This window comes from Epinephelus fuscoguttatus, linkage group LG23 (genome assembly GCF_011397635.1).
Source record: "Epinephelus fuscoguttatus linkage group LG23, E.fuscoguttatus.final_Chr_v1".
In the NCBI taxonomy this organism is placed as follows: Eukaryota; Metazoa; Chordata; class Actinopteri; order Perciformes; family Serranidae; genus Epinephelus; species Epinephelus fuscoguttatus.
Window position 1 is genome coordinate 11,703,586 of NC_064774.1, and position 13,720 is coordinate 11,717,305.

The following is a 13,720-nucleotide window of genomic DNA, read 5'->3' on the forward strand; positions in this document are numbered from 1 at the left end:
GTTGCTGCAAAAATGCCCAGAAATGTCCTTACCTCTTGTTAAAAAATACTGTACTTGGTCACAACAAACATATCTGGTAATGTCCCGACCACTTTTTTAAAAATACCCACTTTGGCTGCTACAAACATGTCTAGAAATTTCTTGACCTCTCATAGAAAATACCTTCTTCGGTCGTTCTAAAAACAGCTAGACCTGTCTTTAAAAAATATCTCCACCTCTCATTAATAAAAAAATACCCGGTTTGGTCACCAATCATAACTAGAAATGTCACTACTCTTGAATATTGGTCCTCCATCCCCTCCTCCTCCTAGTCATCAATTATTCCTCAAAGTAAAACATCCTTTCTTTTTGTTAACATTGTTCTTTTACTATGATAATTATTTTTAGGTGTACTTTTATTCTATTTTGTATTTAGTGTATGTGACAGTGCAGCAGGTATATAAACATCACGTACAGTACAGGAAGATGCAGGATGTGTCACACACATGCGCACATACAGTACACACAGATCCTCACACCAACGTTTGATCTATATAAAAAAAAAATCAGATTCCCTGTCATCCATTCAAACCTACATACATGCACATCCTGGAACTGCCACTCTCCACTTTGCCTCCTGCGTGTTTATTGTCAGCCGCATGAAGGATACCGCGTGATTGGTCTGAAATCCTACACAGTCCTCCTACACAGTAATGTGCTGTTTTGCAGCTCTCTTTCAGGTGCCTCAGTAAATACGGCCATTGTGTGGAGTGCATTACCCAAAGGTTTTACTCCCATCTCTCCCTAGTGGTTTGTGGCTAGTCTCATATTGGCCTCACTTTTCACTGTTGCAGTCAAAAGCATTACGGGGTTAGGGCGCGGGGATGGCTTTATATGTTGGAAGTGGGTGTTTCAGAACACTGTAGAAGAGTCATGTTTTATTCTTTTCCCTTTTCACTGTAAAATGGCTCAACAGCATGATTAATGGCACAAAACCGAAATGAATCACGTGGACGAAAAACTAATTAAAGGAGCAAGCTGAAGCTTTTGCATGTCTTAGCCCATTAACTGCTAATTATGCATGCTACATTTTTGCCAACAGTCTCTCAAAGCATACCGAGCTTTTAGACTGATTTCATACCCGCCAGGCAACTATTGGTTTCCATTTATTTCAGAAACAGTGTGAAAATCACCTTGCAGAGATTTTCTTGAGATGGTAATAGTCATGTTAGCCTGCAGTGACAATATGACACAGGCAGGGACCAACTTCTCTTGGTGGGAAAATTTCTGCAAAAACATTGCCCAGATTAAGAACACAATCGGCAAATACAGATGTTGTGCAGAAGGTAACATATGTTTGTTTCTTATAGTAGAACAATCCTTTTTGGTCGTTGAGTTTTGAATTTCCTTGAACAAGTAAAAATGGATCCTTAAAGGGGATCTACTTTTCCTTATAGTGTGTTCTATAGTGTTCTAGTGTCAGATGTTCTTATTAAACATGGCCATACTTTCAAATCATGAGGTAAATCTAATCCACATTAGCAAAAACCCCAGGCTTTAGAGTTAATTCCTTTATATAGTCATCTGCTCCAGGCACACAAGAGTTCCCAGTACTGCTACATGTAGCTACATGCTAATGTCAGGGTAATCTTAGTTGCCAGTGTTTTCCAGTAATTTCTCCCCGGTTTTGGATCATGTTCCTGCGAGAACATGTCCGGTTGTGTCTAAAAGCTTTTATTGTGGATTTTTTTTATGGTAGAAAGTGTCACAATGCAGTCATTCCCTGGTTGCAAGTACACTGCTACATGTAGCTACATGCTAACGTCAGGCTAATCTTAGTTGCCAGTGTTGTTAATTTCTCCTCGACTTTGGATCATGTTCAGAACATGTCTAGTTGTCTCAAGATGGTTTTATTGGTGATTTTTTTTTAATGGTAGAAAGTGTAGTAATACACAGTCATTCCCTGACTGTACACTGCTACATGTAGCTACATGCTAACGTCAGGGAAACAATTAATCTGTGTTGATGTTTTTTATTTACAATTTCGGATCAGATTCCTGCTGGAACATGTTCAGTTATGTTTTGAATCTTTTATTGATTATTTTTCACACCAAGATGCAAAAGACCCGAAATACTAACCAGTCAGTGTCAGACTGAGCTTTTGCGGAGGGTGGTCTGAAGAGACAGGCACTGAAACGAAGCGTCTCAGACAGAGGGTGGAAACAGATGTTTCCATCCAGCCATCCAGACCTAACAGTATTGCTGTCGAAACATTGTCCCCAAACCTAGGCGGATTTTGAGCCACAAAACCCCTTTAGCATGGTTAACTATATTGTTACTTTGAGCACCATCAGCAGTACAGCTAGTGGTGCTAACATAGTTAACAATGCTAAAAGGGTTTGCGGCTCAAAAGGAAGCCGCTTACTCATCGGGGCTACCTGGAGGAGACTGGGAGTTTTCGCAGCAACGTTGCCGGTAGTAATCGCCGAATGAGAGGCGCCATTAGCTAGCTTCCACGTTAGCTGGATGCTATACAGTGTAAAGGGGAACCAATGGAGACCACAGGGTTTCCGTATGTTGCAAGCTAGCCGGCTGTCTGTCAGCAAAGCCAACAGAAAATAAATGGCAAGACATTTATGATAAGAAACATTTAAATTTCATCTTCAAAATGGATGGCACTCTGAAATGCGATGCTAAAACGCAGGACTAAAAGGAAAGACCTCTTAAAATTATACCATTTGTGACTAGTTAATGGGTAAGGAAAAGCAGAATTAAACAAACCTGTCAACCCTAATCGTCACATTTTAAAAGCTGGACTGAAAATGTTTTCCTTGATTACTGATTTGAATTATTTATTCCTTTTTAAATAGATACATTGGTTGTTTACGCTCTGCTGTGGTGGTTTGGTGACTGTTTGCGCTGTTTGCAGTTTACTTACAGTATACACTGCACTGTACAATTGTCGCTTCGTCTCAGTTCTTTTATATGTTTTTCCGAGGCACGTGAACTTTGTGGTCAGACACAGCGAGACATCACCTCGTTCCCCTTTAATATCTAATCTCAGTTTGCCACTTTTGTATTTTTATCTCAGTTCTTTTGCCACTCAGAGAAAGAGTAGGAGCAAGGAAGTCGAAACTGTCTGAACTCCCCAAACGAAATGAAAGTTATAAGGGTGATGTTACCCTGAACAAGTCGCCCCATCATGGCATGACTCACATTTACACAACCCCTGAAGGCACAAGAGCTCTGATGTCTCCCTCTCTGTGTTTCTGTCTCTGCCTCACTCTGTCTTTCTCAGCGCTGCAACTTGATGTCAAATAGAGTCAGTGCCCACACCACAGGCCTGAGGGAACGGAGAGACAAGTCTGCCTTTCTGCAGTCTCTTCTCTTCATCTTTCCCCTTGACGTTTTCTTTTTTCCTTTTCTTGAACACAACGGGAATATAAAAAAAAGAAGAAAATCCACATTTTGAATAGTTATTTTAAAAATTAAATTCATTTTCCTGCTGCGAGAGACCTCCATAAAGGGGAATGTATTGATCAAAAGGACTCTAGAAAGAAACTTTTAATTAAATCATTTTTCACCCTTGATTGGCATTTACACGGTCTATTTTTTGCCGTTAGCATGCCGTAAACATGCGACAACATGACCATCGTTAGCATGGTTTGCTTAATTATTACCACAGCCCATTTCTGTGCATTTCAATTTACGTTGGCAGCACTATTTTTGGAAATGACGAGCAGAGATTGTTCAATCAATATGAATGGTCTTCACCAGCTGTCCTTGGCGTTTTTTTTTTTTTCTCAAGGAATCTGACAATGAAAGAGAGCACATCGAAGGGAATCGGCGCGTGAGTGGAGGGATTTGTTAAGAGACAATAAAGAATGAGAGTAGGAGGGGAAGGAGGAAAAAATAGACGAGGGGACAATTAGGAACAGCAAGTGTTAGAAGCAGTCAAGACACAGATTGAGAGTAGCGAAGGAGTGAGAAAGAAGAGTCTCTTGTGATTTATACGGTTATTATCTCTTGCACTTGTGGGTGTGAATGGAAGCTGTCATGCATGCACCCTGGCAGGTCTCCTCTCCTTGTGTTTGGGGAACGGGGCCAGTCCCCCGGGCCCGAAGTTTGGCATTAGCATTCCGCGCGGTAATGGGCCCCCATTTGCCGCTTGTCACCATAAGATAGGTGGCTTCGTCCTCGCCAGAGTCCCCTCCAGCTGAGCAGGGCCCCGTGTCCCTGTTGTGCTCAATGACCCCTCTCATTCTGACTGTCGGTTTCCTCTCCCTCCTTCCTGGCCTCTCGCCTTCCTCTTATTGCATCTCTTTTCTTCGAGCACAAGAGAAAACTGCACCTGAAAAAAAAGGTACATTTGGTTACTCTTTGCCATTAAGAAGGCGTTTCTTCTCCAAATGAATGAAAGCTGAATGGTGCCATGCAGCCGGTGAACTCCGGTCATCGCCGGTCTAATCCCACACGGCCCAATGAGAGCAGTTATTTTCCGGTTTCATGCGGTCATATTAGGGTTCATGATCGAACAGATGCCGGTGTGTGTGCAGGCTAATGAGGTAGCAAAGTAAGGTTCAGAGTTCGTCCGTAGTCTCCACCGTGGAGACCTGCGTTTGTTTGGAGCCATGCCCTCAGCTCCGTATCGCCCTGAGCAGAGGAGACAGAAGATCACTAAGGTCTTGACCATTCTACAGCAGAGAATATTAATTGGAAATTGGTGAGGAAAAACATTTTTTTTTTTCCTGGAGCTGTGAAGGATTCAAAGGTTAGATGGGGGGAATATAAAGAGGTGAAAATGCTCAGAAATTACAGACATACATAAATCACATATGTCAAACACACATTAGTGCCACAGAGAGCTGCAGGAATCAGCCCTAGAACGTGGAATTATTTAGTGCAGAAGCACTTCGGGTTCCTTCGCCTTGAAGTCAGTGGGAGTCTTAAATGGGTTTTTGCTTAGATCTCTAAAATAAGGTCTGTGGTGAACACTAAGAGAGTTTCACATTTTGTTCTACAGCATAAAATATTTCAATAATTACCCTACTTGTGAATTTTGAAGCGTCTACCTATTTTAAAAAAGACAATGGCTAACTTCCTCCCACAGTCCAAAGACATGCAGGTTAACTGGTGACTCTAAATTGTCCGTAGGTGTGAATGTGAGTGTGAATGGTTGTCTGTCTCTATGCGTCAGCTGTGATAGTCTGGTGACATGTCCAGGGTGAACCCCAGCTGGGATAGGCTCCAGCCCCTCGTGACCCCTAACAGAGTTACGGAAAATGAATGAATCCAAAAACCCCATTGGCTTTTTGTCGAGGGAACCAGGGTGACGCTAGCTCCAGGGACGGCCTATAATAAAACAACAGAAGATGCAAAGACGGAAGGCCAGAATTCTCCTTCCCTTTGGCTACCTACGTGTTACCGTTTTCAAACTTCCTGTCGCTACGTGAAGCTTGTCTCACAAAGCCAGACCTTTCACCACACTTATTTTGTGCCTGAAACATCAACAAGCTACACACTAGATTTTAACGCCAGGGCTCTCCTCTCCATGTGTAAGTGTATCACGAAAACAAGTTCCCTCACAACACTATTTTGCAAGGTCACTGTCCTTGAATTCTGAACTTAGCATCACCCAAGACAATTGCACTCCCAGCGCTCATGTCAGTAGCACTGATGATAGTCAAGGACTGAAACGGTTGCTGCTGATTATATATACTTTTTATTACTTTTTGCACTTTAGGCACCCTTTTTTGTGCACGAATGTTTGAAAGAATTTTTTTCTGCATTGGTCTCAGCCTGTGAACCTTTTTTGTGGCCCAGTTGCATTGGTGTGTGGGTATCTCCTCTACCATCCTTTCATGGTGTTTCTAAGGGTTTCATAGAAGTTTGTGAAATGGACATGACCTTTTACGATGCATTAAATGGTGTTTGAAACTGCGCTCGTTGGTAATAGACTTTGTATTAGCATTGTTTCTGTGTTTCCTGCACCTGTAGATTGACTCAGCTCACTCCAATAACCATATTCCTACATAACACGTACGTCTTCACAAGGCCACAGGCCTGAGACCCTGAGTCCTCAGATGAGGACATCACATTTCGGGTTTACTTGACCTTATACTTCGTTCTACCTAACTTAGGTCTGTTGTCCTTGTTCGTGGACACTTTTTGTGCCATCTAGTGGTAGTAAAAGCACAATACACTAATCCGTGCCAAGTTAGTCTGCAGTCGTTTCCAACACAAAAGTGGACAAGGTCCAAAACCTGATCACGTTTGTTTCTCGTTTGATATGGCAACAAATTTGTCCAATTAAGTACTCATTTGAGGACATTGGGACTTTATTGTCGTCTCGTTTGAGGATATTGGGACTTTATTATCGGCTCGTTTGAGGACATTGGGACTTTATTATTGGCTCGTTTGAGGACATTGGAACTTTATTATCGTCTCGTTTGAGGACATTGGGACTTTATTATCGTCTCGTTTGAGGACATTGGAACTTTATTATCGTCTTGTTTGAGGACGTTGGGACTTTATTATCGTCTCGTTTGAAGACATTGGAACTTTATTATCGTCTTGTTTGAAGACATTGGAACTTTATTATCGTCTTGTTTGAGGACATTGGGACTTTATTATCATTAACAATGTTAAATGTATCGGGTCCTACTGATCCCAAATAGCTAGGAGATATTAAAAGTGCATACCAAACAAAAGTTTGGGTCTCAGGAGGACATACTACTTGCCTGCAATGTTTAAATAAGTAAAACATGATTTGTCCAAAAAGCTGCCCTAAATTTGGTTAAAAGGCGTCTTGAATGGGTCTTAAAAAGCCTGAAGACACCCTGAAACAGTCTTAGGAGATAGTGTACATTTAACGTATTTCTGTGAGACTGTCTTGGATGGGTTCAGCTAGACTGTTCTCCAGCGTTAGCATGGTGCTAGTGTGGAAATAAGTCTGGCTTTATGAATCTAAACACATAAAAACACAAAACCGTAATATTTCCATCAACTTTTCTCGCCTTGTCTCCGACCCAAGAAGGGAATTATTTCCTCATCCTTCTTAACATGTTGAGTATTAAGAGCACATTTCATCTTCAAAAAATCCAATAAATGTCGGAGATCAATGACTCATCAATTTTGCATGGCTGATCATTAGAGTATGCTCCATAATGGCCCACCAGCTGTTCTGTGAAAGCCAGATCCCTCACAGACAGAATCAGTGTATTCGCTGACATGTCGCCCTCATTTTGTTCGAATTAGAGCCTCTCTGTTCAAATATGTACAATGATGACATGCGCCATATGTCTCAACCATGTTTTCTGTAATCTGTTTGCTTATGCAGACATCCACGTTCACGCCTCTGCCGCAACTGGGTCACGCCGAGAAAAAAGGAGACAGGGAAAAAAAAAATCCAAGTTTGCTTCATCATGGCCCATATTACGGGGTTTAAAGATTAGCTGCTGATTGATGCACTGGCTGCTCTGTGAAGGTGAGGCGAGCGACTTGTTGCCCCGCTTGCCTGGGATCCGTCGGAGCATAATGCCAGGCGACAGCCAGGCTGGTGTTTGTAGCGCAAGCCAAGAGGGATTATGGGTAGTGGGCTTTAATATCTGATTTTAATTAGCAGTTTAACACAGTGATCACGCCTCATTAGGGAACTGGGGATGCTGAGGATGTGCGTGAGTATGCTGGAGAGTACCAAGAAAGTGCGGAGAAGAGGATATAGATGCTTGCAGAGGAGAGGAACGGTCCATGTGATGTTTTCTGTGAGATTACAGCAGAGTTTGCTTTGCTGACAGCAGTTTTATCACCAACTAATCATAAAACATATAGACTTCAAGGTAAAAGGAATACATAATGGTGTACATCATAAGCCTAACTGCATATATGTGATGTTTTATAGCTCCGCCATCCTCGGCCGGCTGCCAGGATTCATCTGTTTGTGTGGAATTCCCCTCAGCCTTGCCCTCGCATGCCACTTAGGGATTTAGAGTGAGTGTATCAAATCTGTGAATAGTCCTCTCTCGCACAGGATAAAAAGATTAAGGCATTTTAACCCCTAGGAACCCGATGCCCTCTTGCTCTTGTCATCCAGGAATTAGTCTGGCTCCTCCAATTGTGTCCGTTTCCTGGTGTTGATGGCGCGGTGAGGCGGTGGGACGCTCAGCGGGGGCAGCCAGCAGGCTTGGCGCTGTACCAGAATGCTGCATGGCTTGGTGAAAACAGGACCCTCGCTCTCAGTAATGGTATAATGGGAGAGGAGGGGGGTTTTTGAAAAGCTCCAGTGGTCAGCTGGTAACACACCACTGCTCTTTTTCTCTCTCCCCAGTGCTCCTTTTCTTCATCCTCGTCCCACTCCTCGACTCGCTCCAAGTCCCCTTCTCTCCCTCGCCCTATCGCTGTCCCCGCTGTGCCAGTGGCTGTCTATATATGGCGAGATGCATTCAATCCACTTTCAATCCCCTGGGTTTAGTTCAGGGGCCACGCTCATTTTGTCAGAGGCAGTTTCAACCACCTCTCTAACCCCTTGTATTGCTCTCTGCCTTTCTTTCCTCACATTCCAGCAGTTTTGAAAGGGGAGCAAAATAATGCACTTTATAAGTCCCCGGAGATCTCCCGCAGAATAACAAACAGTCTCCAGCAGCAAGACATTCGTCATTTGCATGAAAGCCAAAGCGTTAAAGTGCAATAATGCTGAAATCTCACTTAATTCCTTTGTTTATCTCGATTTGATAATTTAGAATTAATACCTAAATTCAAACAACATGTTCCTGAAAATCCCCCGTAATGCTACTTAAACAATGCAAACAATTGGAAAGCTCATGCTCTGCACCGTGCACAGGAGAAACACCAACATGAAAGTGTACTAGAAACAAGTAGGGAAAGTAAAAATTTTAATACTCTAAAGAGCCCATTAAGCCAGGGGATACATGGGAATTAGGGCCAAGATTAGTACGGCAAGTAGAGCAAATAGTGGGTCTGCGTCGGAACTCGAAGTAATGACCGGCGACCGGAGGATAAGATCCATAGCACCAGATGTTGCTCATCTCTCATAACATGTTTGTGTCACTCACACTCTCTCCCTAATGCCTTCATTTGATACCCACATATCCGTTGTTCTCCCTTTTGAAAGGCCCTCTGGTGTCTTCCAGATATAGATATAGCTCTATCACAATCATCATCTGGACGCCGTGATGGATATCTGTCTACTTTGGTCTCACACAGACATCTGAGAGTCTGGAATGAAAAGAGCCGTGACGTCCTGCACTGTCGTTCCTCTTTTACGTCAATGGAAATCAATTGGAATTGATTAGAGAATGATTGCACTGACTTTTTCCCACCTGCTGCTACATTTTATAGCATCTAACGTAATGTATCCTTATACAGCGGTTTGTATGAAACTCTACAAAAAATGCACAAACAGTGGTCTGATGGTATCTAACAAATTAGCACCCTATGAATGGTTGTGTCATGTTACATCCATAAAGTAAGGCTATGAGCTTAAAGCAAAATAATGTAGGTTAGGTTTAGGAAAAGAAACATGGTTTAGCACTGTGCACAACATAAAGTTACATTACGTAGGTAAGGTTTAGGAAAAAAAAAAATCGGACACCCTTAAAATTTTACACAATCTCAAATATTATCATGAAATATTTGTGGAAAAATCTTTTTTGTGTGTCAAAAGGTGTGGCTGCATTAGACAGATACAAACAAATACAAATTATATTTTTTTGTTTATTGTTTACAAGAAAAACTAACAAAACTAAATTCTTGACAGTTTCAATATGTCAGTTCTCAACATTGTCGGTATCAAAGTCAACAAATAACAGAGAATGTGTTCAAAACTGAACAAAAAATAAATAAACCATCACATCATCAAATTAATATTTAGTAGTCCTGCCACTGGCACATAGTAGAGCTCTAATCCTGGCTGGCATGTTCCCCACGAGCCTTTCACACTGTTGAGGGGTAATCTTGTCCCATTCTTCTTGAATTACTGCTTTTAATTCTTCTAAATTCTTTGGTTTATGCTTTGAAACAGACCTTTTGATAATCCACCACAGATTTTCAATGGGGCTCATGTCCGGGGATTGAGCTGGCCACTCTAAGACCTGGATACTGTGCTCCTGCAGCCAAGTTCTACTGGCCTTGGATGTGTGGCAAGGGGCATTATCTTGTTGAAACATCCAGTTTTTACCTCGACGGAACAGTGCACGCAGAAGGGAGCATGTGGGTTTGGAGAATGGTACAATACTTGGTAGAGTTCAATGTGCCATCACAGACAGTGAGATGACCAACACCAGCAGCACTCATGCATCCCCAAACCATGATACTGCCTCCACCACGCTTGACAGTAAGTACTGTACATGCTGGAGATAATGCTTCGCCTGGCCTTCTGCGTACCCTCACATTAGTAGGAGGAAGATAAAGCTGGAAACTGGACTCATCTGACCACAAAATCTTCTTCCAATTCCTGGCTGTCCAGTTCTTGTGTGCCTGGGCCCAACGACGCCGGGCTAACCTCTGTCTCTCATTGATCAGGGGCTTCTTGATAGCCTTGTAGGACCTTAAGCCATGATCTAAAAGTCAGCCACGTACAGTGCGGGTGGAACACTGGACACCAGTTTGGTTTGACCACTGCTGCTGAAGCTCCTGTGATGTCATTCGGCAGATTTGCCTGCACATGCGGATCAGGATGCGGTCATTTCTTGCTGAAGAAACCCTTGGACGCCCAGATCTTGGTTTGTCTTCCAAGCTGTTGGTTTCTCTGTATTTCTGCAGAGTGTATCCAACTGCTGAAGGACTGCATCTGCACGTCCTGGCTATGTGGCGGCAGCTGTACCCTTCCTGGCTGAGAATCTTTATCTTCAGGCGTGTTTCCTGCGTTAGGTTCCTTGTTTTAGCCATTTTTGTGTCTGAAGAACTTTCTGGCTTCTGGCTTTATGTAGACACGAAGCTTGGCAACAAAAATTGTGTCTATTAATAAAAAGAACGACCTTCATCACTGGTACCAAAATGACCCAATACTCAAAATTTCTTATGTATTTTTATGGAACCAATCAATTTTAAGTTTTTAATGGCTTTTTTAGGATTTATTTAGTATTTTGGCTGTGACTGTACTAAAAGAAATTGCACTTGAAGACCTAAGAGTGATTCTTAATGCAATATTTCACAAATGCATGGGGTGTCCGAAAACTTTTTTCCACCACTGTAAGATAGATTTCGGAAAAGAAACATGGTGGGCATATTAACGTGACAAATTTAATGTAAAGTTACATACTTAACAAAGTTACACAGGTTAGGTTCAAGCAAGTAAAGTCATGTTGCTTAGGTTTAGGCAAGTACTTAATGCAGTTACATAGGTTAGGTTTAGGGAAAAGACACACAATCATCATCACATCACATATTTAACATTAAGTTTCGTACTTAACATAAAATTACGTAGGTTAAGTTTAGGCAAGCTAACAATATGTAGGTTAGCTTAAGACAAGTTAACGATACCTGCATTAGGTTTAGGTACGTAAAGTTACGTAGGTTAGGGTTAGGTAAGTTAACAATATGTACTTTAGGTTAGAGATTAAGCAAGTTAACAATTTGTAGGTTAGGTTTATGCAAGTAAAGTAACGTTGGTTAGGTTTAGGCAGTATAATGATACGTATGTTAGATTTAGGAAAGTATAGTCACGTAGGTTGGGTTTAGACATGTTAACGGTACGTACATTAGGTAAGGGCAAGGAAAGTTACGTTGATTAGGTTTAGGCAAGTTGCCGATGCATAGATTAGTTTAGGAGAGTAAAGTCACGTAGGTTAAGTACAGGCAAGTAAAGTTACATTGATTAGGTTTAGGCAAGCTGACAATGCGTAGGTTAGCTTTAGGAAAGTAAAGTCATTAGGTTAAGAATAGAAAACTAAAGTTACATTGTTTGGGTTTAGGCAAGTTCACGATACATCAGAGATGTTTTGGAAAGTAAGTTAGGTTTAGGCACATTAATACATAGATTAGGTTAAGACAAGTTAACAGTACGTACATTAGGTTTAGGCAAGTTAAGTTACGTCGGTTACGTTTAGGTTAGTTAACAATATGTAGGTTAGGTTTAGGCAAGTTAACGATACATAGGTTAGGTTGAGGCAAGTTAACAAAACGTAGATGAGGTTTAGGCAAGTTAACAATATACATGTTAAGTTTTGGCAAGTAAAATTAAGTAGGTTAAGGAAAAAAAAAATTGACAATGTATATTAAATGAACTAAAATTTCCCACAGGAAATGATAACCAGCCTCCAGGGGGAAAGTCCTGTGTTTGTTTGACCCCTCCACCACTTCAGCCTGCCTCTTTATGCGGACTTTCCTTCTTTATACTCCTTCTTTCTTTACTCCCATCAGTGCATTGGTCACGTGATTGCAGTCTTACCAATTACGTACATTACTGTCTCTTGATTATGTGGTTAATATACATATTTGGTGCATCATTTTTTGTAGGTATACTGTATGTACGAACAGTGCATGAGAACAGCCTGATTTGACAAAAAGCACAGTCCTCATTCCAAAACCCTGTTTCACTAGTTTCTAAAAATTACATCACTCTGTCCTCAAAGACCGGTTGCCACATAGTTCATTTGGGAGTAAGGTTCCTCAAACCAAAGTATAAACAGCATTGTTTAGTCCAACCAACTCCCACTGTTGGCCTGCAGAGTTTAAGTCCAAAGGTGCTGAGAATCTGGCTGTCTCTTCTGTGCCTCATTGAGCTTGCCTTTTAACACCACCATAATTAGTTTTTACCCAGCCTCCAGCCCTGGGTGTCTGGTTTTGTGGGCCGTGTCTCTCAAAGAATCGAACCTGTCTGGCAAACAGAAACAAACTGCCCTGCACGACTCCCCTCGTTTGTACGCCTCCCTACCAGATTGCTTATTGAACAGCGGGCGTGACAGCTTAAGGGCTGGAGGGGCCAGCGAGGAGGCTGGCAGATTCGCACCAAACACAATGTTTCAGGACACCTCTAATTTTTTCATCATTTAAGTTGTCCTGTAATTAATCTGCCTGTACATTTAATTAAAAAGAAAAGTTGAGGGTGTAATTGAAAGCAATGCCTGCCGTGTGAGTCGACCCGGAGAACAATGTGAGTGGTAATGCATCGTGGCAGCGGGGATACATCACGTTAGTTAATCTGAAGTTGACCTCAGAGCAACTGGGGGGGAAAGGGAGACAACGGACTCTTTACGCCGCCAGACCTCCTCCAAACAACACGAACAGACTTGCATTTAATTCTGGGAATTAACCTGTCATCTCGCAGACATTCACCAAAATTATTCGGAGGGCAGAATTAATGTGACAGTTTAGATTGGTTGCTGCTTTACCGAAGCTATATTCCTTTGCAAAATCACACACAATTCAAATAAATGCATCCTGCCAATTTATTACAGCCCTAAAAGCTCTTTTTGTTTGCATCCAACAACCCAGGCTAAAGATGACTCATCTGTACAACAGATCATGCTCCATCCAGGATCACAACAGGGCAAATGCAGCCTGCTACAACAACACACTTATGTCTCCGTCCACATTACTCTGCGCTCTCAGACAAAAATGAATAATGGAAGAAAGACTAAACTGCGCACAGTCAGCTCAATTGCTAATGGCACGTCACGCTTGATTTTGGCACGCAGCCATACTCAGCCAAACAACATCTGTGACATGTGTGTGCAAGGAAGGGGAAACAAAGCAATTTCAGAAGTCATTTGAGCCGAGACAG

At 42.0% G+C, this 13,720-nt stretch overlaps 1 long non-coding RNA gene across 1 annotated transcript in view; it reads right to left on the reverse strand.

Moving 5' to 3' along the window:
• Nucleotides 1–3,956: 3,956 nt before the first annotated feature.
• The window catches only part of LOC125884040 (uncharacterized), a 29,606-nt gene continuing 19,842 nt past the window's right edge, over nt 3,957–13,720 (reverse strand). The window contains exon 3 of the long non-coding RNA XR_007448639.1: nt 3,957–4,330. This is a non-coding gene — a long non-coding RNA (uncharacterized LOC125884040). The remainder of the gene's footprint in view (nt 4,331–13,720) is intronic.